Raw genomic sequence first — 6,000 nt, forward strand, 5'->3', positions numbered from 1 at the left:
ATTCTGCATTTCACTTTAAAACTAGCATCACAAATCCAATTTTTGGACTTATTCATTCATTCTAGCTAATACTAAGCCAAATTTGTGCATTCACTCAAACATAAAGATACGTAAATAGAATTCATTCTAACTAATACAAATCAAAGGAAAATTTCATTCTTGAAAAGAAAACTTGTTCATAACAATCAAAGGAAACTAAATAGTCTTCTACACCAAAGGAAACTTGTTCATAACAACCAAAGAAACAACCAAAAGAAACTAAATAGTCTTCTACAAGTATGACATTGATAGAGTTTAAGGACAATTACGACCACAACCTCTTTTGTTGCTTTTGTTACCACCTCGAGTACGAGGACCGTCACGACCACCATGACCACGACCCCGACCTTGAAGTATTAGACAACCCAACCCGTGATAAATATGACTCATACTACAAAAAGAATTGACAAATACTTACCTTATAATTGGATGCCCAGAATACAACTCGGCATCAGCAATCACAGTCATACACAATGTACATGATGACAGATTCAATGCTCCCAATAAAACAGCTTAATAGCATGTGGAATGGTTCGTGTAGAAGTAAAACATTTGGCAATTTATAATTCCGAGGAACGCTAGTCGCGGAATAAGTAAAACAAAACTAAAGAAAAGATCATAAACATCATACAGGTTGTTCTAAATTACAAAAATCTAGCAAGTCACAGAGGTATTAACATAATTTTAAGCAATCTAACCCATACTAGCAATGATGGAATTGGATGGTTCGAATTAGCACCCTGCAATAACATCTACATGCATACCCTGCAACTCACAGATTGGTAAGAAATCTGACATTTGAAAATTCCTGCTTGTATATGAATGTGCATGTAACATTGAGTAACATAAAGGACTAAAGGCTAAATTTCAGCTGAAAAATATAAGGAATTATTAGAAACTGTAATATGGGGATTTCTTACTGTCTTCCCCATTGTCTTCACCTTCCAAACTTAAACTTGACGTCTGAAATGGCCAGGACCCAGTTTCATGGCTTTGTATCAAGGGACTAATAAAAGTAAACCTATTAAAGCGAGTCTTAAATCAATTGCAACCTAGTAGCTTCTGTTTTCTTGTCGAACATATAAGTGAATTATTTTTCTTCAACATCTTGTAGTCACAGGACATACAATCCATTTTTTAATACACGTCCACATGAGAGTTCTAATATATACTATTTTCATCAAATTGATCCCCGAAAGAAGAAACATAAGATCTAATGCTTGCAGCTCCAAAAGGGCGGTATGGACTATGGAGGTACACCATCTGCCATGGTTTTGCCTGCTCATTATAGCCCAAAAGTAGGGAAAGCTGATCGCAATCATCATTATTCGGCACAAATACATTCATAGTGGCAAGAAAACACTCATAGCTAATTGTAAAATTGGCTAGTTAAGCATAAGCATTTGACACAAATTACTTTTCAAATAAAATAAAATGTTCATCTTGCTAATTTACCGCAAGAATTGATGTTGTGGACATTTACTGTAAGAAAATCACCAAGCAAAACCTGTTGTATGGCTAAGAAATTATTATCGAACAACAAAACAAAGTGAGTAATTCAATGTGAAGTTATTTCCCGTCTACTCAAGATTACTAACTTTACGAATTTCAATATCAACAACCCTTTGAAAGTGACATCGATTAAATAAAATCAATTATTGTGCTCTCAACTAATATGCTATAATGTCAAATTCCTTCACTACTCTTGTCAATGGAAATTCTAATGGCTATAATTCATAGCAGTACTCACCTTATTACTCTTGTGGCTTAGATCATAACGAAACTCCTTTCAAGCTATTTTGACAAAAAATTGAAGAGCACAATTAAAAACTCTAATTAATTATCGTGCTAGAGTTTCCCTATTATCTCCCGCTTCCGCTCCCTCTATCTTCATTTGTTCTTAAATCCGAGATCAACATTGAGTCTGCATCAGATCGCTTTGTTGTTGCATTCGAGAATATTTAGCCTGCAGCAGAACTCGAAATCAGAAATAAAAACTCAATGAGATCACAAACATGAATAGTTAGACCCAAATTATTTTTTTCTTTTGCAAAAGAGATTGATCGTAAGGAAAACTGATGGATATCTGATTTGAATGTTTCGAAGGAAGAAGAAAGAAATATTAGTGCATTAATTATAAATCATGAAAATCAAGGAAGAAATTAGGTTAAGTGGTTATGTTAGGTTAGCTTTTAGCTCGCTTCATATGCATGAAAAGGAATGGACCATGTCATTCCTATACTATATCCCAAAAACGGGACGAAGGTGACCCAGCTCGCAACGAACTCTTCCTATCTAGTTCCGGATTTGTGCCCATTTTCATATATAGCGAACAGAGTACTATTCTAGAGATTGGAAACTAAAAGCTGATGCGAATATGCATGATAGGTCAAAATTTAATGTGTAAAGATGGGATGTATTAGTACTATATCCATGAGTTTAAGCTGGATTTGCTACTATACTCATCATCTAGGGAGTTCTATATTACATGGTCACTTGATGAGCTGCAATTCCATATTAAGCAGATAAGTTTCGAGAAGGTTCCTTTCCACCAACCTACGGATAGATATTCTACCATGGATGGATATTCTATATTTGCTTCATCTTCTTTTCAGCTGGTTGGAAAATGCCACAACTTATTCTGCTTAATATAGACTCTGATGGAGAAGATGCAGCTGAATATTCTGTCAGCACTGTGAACTAACTCAAACATAATAGAGGCCACATATCCATATAGCACAAAACATCAATATTATATCCATCAACGAATGAATTAGTAATGATATGGATTTAGAACTCGCGATGGACCGAATCAAGTCGTTTATGTATTATACCTGGAAAAACACTTTTGATTTACATTGTACTGAAATCATGCGCTGGCTGAACATCCAGAATTCCAGATCGACGAATACCCTTGATGCAGCTGCCGTACAGAGGCTAATTGTGTACAGAGGCTAATTGTACCTGTAATGTCACAATAAATCAGTACACCTAATCACACAAAACGAACTTTCGTGCAGAAAACAAAAAATCATATTTAACAACACCACTTAAACACAACTATCATCACCACAAACCAATAAAACACAATTGAAATAAAAAAGGAAGAATGAAATTGTTAGTTTGAAAAGCATACCAACACACACAGAACGACTAATTACAGAAAGAAAATTGGAGAGTTGATAATCTAACCTTTTTGTAATCAGGAATCACAACACAGAAGCAAGAAAGAACCGCAAAAACAATAAAAGGCACAGGAAACAAAATTCTAAAGTTTTGAGGGAGAGAGTAATACTGGGAGGAAGGAATTTGGTATTTACGCTAAAACGAAGAGGAAAAAGTCAAGAAAACTATAGAGATTAGGATAAAAAGCTTCATCTATCGTATAGTACTGCATAGTAATACACAGATTTGCACTATCTTTTTCAGTTTCTTTCAAGTAATTTGACCTTCAAAAACTAAGTTAAGAGTAAGGTTGAATAGAGATTTGTTGTGCCTGACTTTCTTTTGTTTGGATTATGATCAAACACTTGTAGAATATCATTATATTAGAGATGTATACATGACATATATTGCAGTAGGATGGTTTTAGCAATTACCTGCCTTTCATCTTTCTTTTATTCATAGGCCGCTCTTGGAGTTTCTAGTACCACATCAGCTGATGGATTGTAGGTCTACATACAAAAAGAAACCATCAGTCAACGATAAAGAACTGGCAAGCTAAACCACTTAAGAAAGAAACTGTAACAAAACCATCAAACCTTGGCAGCAGTTATGGGCTTACCACATGGTCAATGAATAACATCAGCAAACCTTGGGAACAATTTTTTAATTTGTACAGAGAAAAGGAGGATGTGATTAAATTATATCATATAAGTGAATTATCTTTGTGTCACTGCTTCAGGATCATATAAGTGAATTATATCATATCTAATTTACATTGCTGCTTAAATTTAAACAGTGCGACAGATTCAGGGGTAGTTGAAACAAACCTCATTCAAGGAGTTCCTTAATTCTTCACATCTTTCCCTTCTGGGTATTCACATTCTCAGGTTTGGGGCCTTTTTCAAATCTATAACTGATGCATCTCTTCCTCCTCTAGTAAGTTCGGTTTTGGACTATCGTGTCAGTTCAATATAACATACACCCTATATGTTTCAAACAGTTTAGTTTGGCAGTTCAATATAAAAACCGACAAAAGTAGAAGCAGGTAAATACCTGCTCTGAGTGCTCTCGTTTCATTCACTGAAATCTGTCCAGAAATCGTAAACCTAATACCCTAAATTGCAACAATATTACTAATCTTATGAGAACCCTTATAAGATAAACAACTGATATACATCGAGTGATTCCTAAAATCCGAGGTTCTAAGAGGTTAACCGAAATTCATGTTATTTCCAGCTCAAATCACCATCAACATAGAACATGTCATCAGAACAGCTAATCACATCAAGCTTAATTAGTAAATTTATATAAGAAAAAAAAAAACACAACAGGTTACCTCTAAATTCAAAGCTAGGGTTTTCATTAAAATTTCATATTAATTTCAAACGAACCTCTTTAGCATGATGAAGACACTCAGGATAATCATATCTAAGAAGAGGACAATCTTCAGGTTCCCTACAATTGGACATACATTCACTGAAATCTGTTCAGAAATCGTAACACCTTCCTAAACCGTAACATGCACCTTCCTTTGTTCCTTGTGATTCCCCATCCTGATGCATCTCTCCCTCTGGAGATCAATCGATTTAATTTCAACTCCGAATGAATCTTCTCGGTGATGCCAATGGCTGGGTTTATGGAGAAAGAGATCAATAAAACAATTCGTTGTTTCTTCGTGACCATCAATGTTCGATAACAAAACCTGTCGTCGCTTAATATTACCCGATATTTCCTAGCCGTCCAAGTCATAGCTCGATCCGGTCGATCCCAACCGCCGGATCAGGGTCCCGTCAAATCCTGTCCGTCTAATGACTCTCAAATCTCAAAATCAAACACCACCTTTTCTTATTGTGAAAACTACTGGGAGACTCATTCTCCTGGACTTTTCTACTATGAAACCCACGCTCAGAAAAACACAGGCGCGCACCCATTTTCTGGAAGAAAATGATTCTCAAACCCATAATTTCTGAAATTATGTGTCGCTCTTTTTTTTTTCTTCTTCTTCTTCTCAGATTCGTATCTCCCTACAACTTTCTTTCCTATCTATCGACGGAGTCCAAAATCTCGATTGAGATTAGAAATTGCAGCAACCAAGTTGGGTCCGTTTGTCAACTGGATTGGGTGTATTCAAGGGTTCGTTTATGATTCGAATCATCTACAATTGAGGTAATGTTTGAGAGGAAGAAGTTAGGGTCTGATCTGTTGACGTAATTGATTATGAATGAAGTTTTAGAAGATCAGATAAGGAATTTGGTGAAGTTGCAAAACTGAAATCAACAAAGAAAAGGGGATCTGGGACTGATTGATTAAATGGGTTTTGGTGGTTGTGTTCGAAGAATCGGGAGCTCGAGATGATGTAGAAGTTTGGGTTGTATTTTAACTCAAGAGAGCCAGGAATGAAGAATTTCTTACATCTCCTCTTTTCTCTGTCCAAGAGATGTTGTTATTGTGGTTGATTGTGACAGTAAATGATGATGAATGAGTCTAGTTTATAATTCCTGGAAGAAGTGGAGTTATTGGGCTATGTTGAATGTGAAATTGCAGGAATTGGAGAGATGAAGGAGATGGTTTCTCAACATACAACAACACCATCAGGTAGCGTATATCAACTGTTCGACAGAAAAGCTGAACCACCATCTTATTACCACCTAGTTCGCAGCTGTTACAATGGTTGCTGCTATGGGCATTGTTGATTATCTGGGTCGTGTAAGAAGAGGAGAAGAAACAAATGCTGCTGCAGATGTTTGTGTGGGTGCTATGTGTTGTTGCCGTGGGTTTGAAACCAGCAAGATATCG

At 36.0% G+C, this 6,000-nt stretch overlaps 1 long non-coding RNA gene across 3 annotated transcripts; it reads right to left on the minus strand.

Moving 5' to 3' along the window:
* Nucleotides 1–1,562: 1,562 nt before the first annotated feature.
* Nucleotides 1,563–4,856, minus strand: LOC113342526. 3 transcript variants are annotated; one of them, XR_003356714.1, is made up of 5 exons: nucleotides 4,596–4,856; nucleotides 4,032–4,318; nucleotides 3,639–3,713; nucleotides 2,874–3,003; nucleotides 1,563–2,005 (listed from the first exon to the last, which is right to left on the minus strand). It is a non-coding gene; the product is annotated as an uncharacterized LOC113342526 (long non-coding RNA). The 3 variants fall into 3 exon arrangements; XR_003356713.1 differs by having other exon boundaries at nucleotides 4,032–4,187; nucleotides 4,258–4,856; XR_003356712.1 differs by having other exon boundaries at nucleotides 4,032–4,856.
* Nucleotides 4,857–6,000: the final 1,144 nt, after the last annotated feature.

This window comes from Papaver somniferum, unplaced genomic scaffold (assembly GCF_003573695.1).
Source record: "Papaver somniferum cultivar HN1 unplaced genomic scaffold, ASM357369v1 unplaced-scaffold_43, whole genome shotgun sequence".
In the NCBI taxonomy this organism is placed as follows: Eukaryota; Viridiplantae; Streptophyta; class Magnoliopsida; order Ranunculales; family Papaveraceae; genus Papaver; species Papaver somniferum.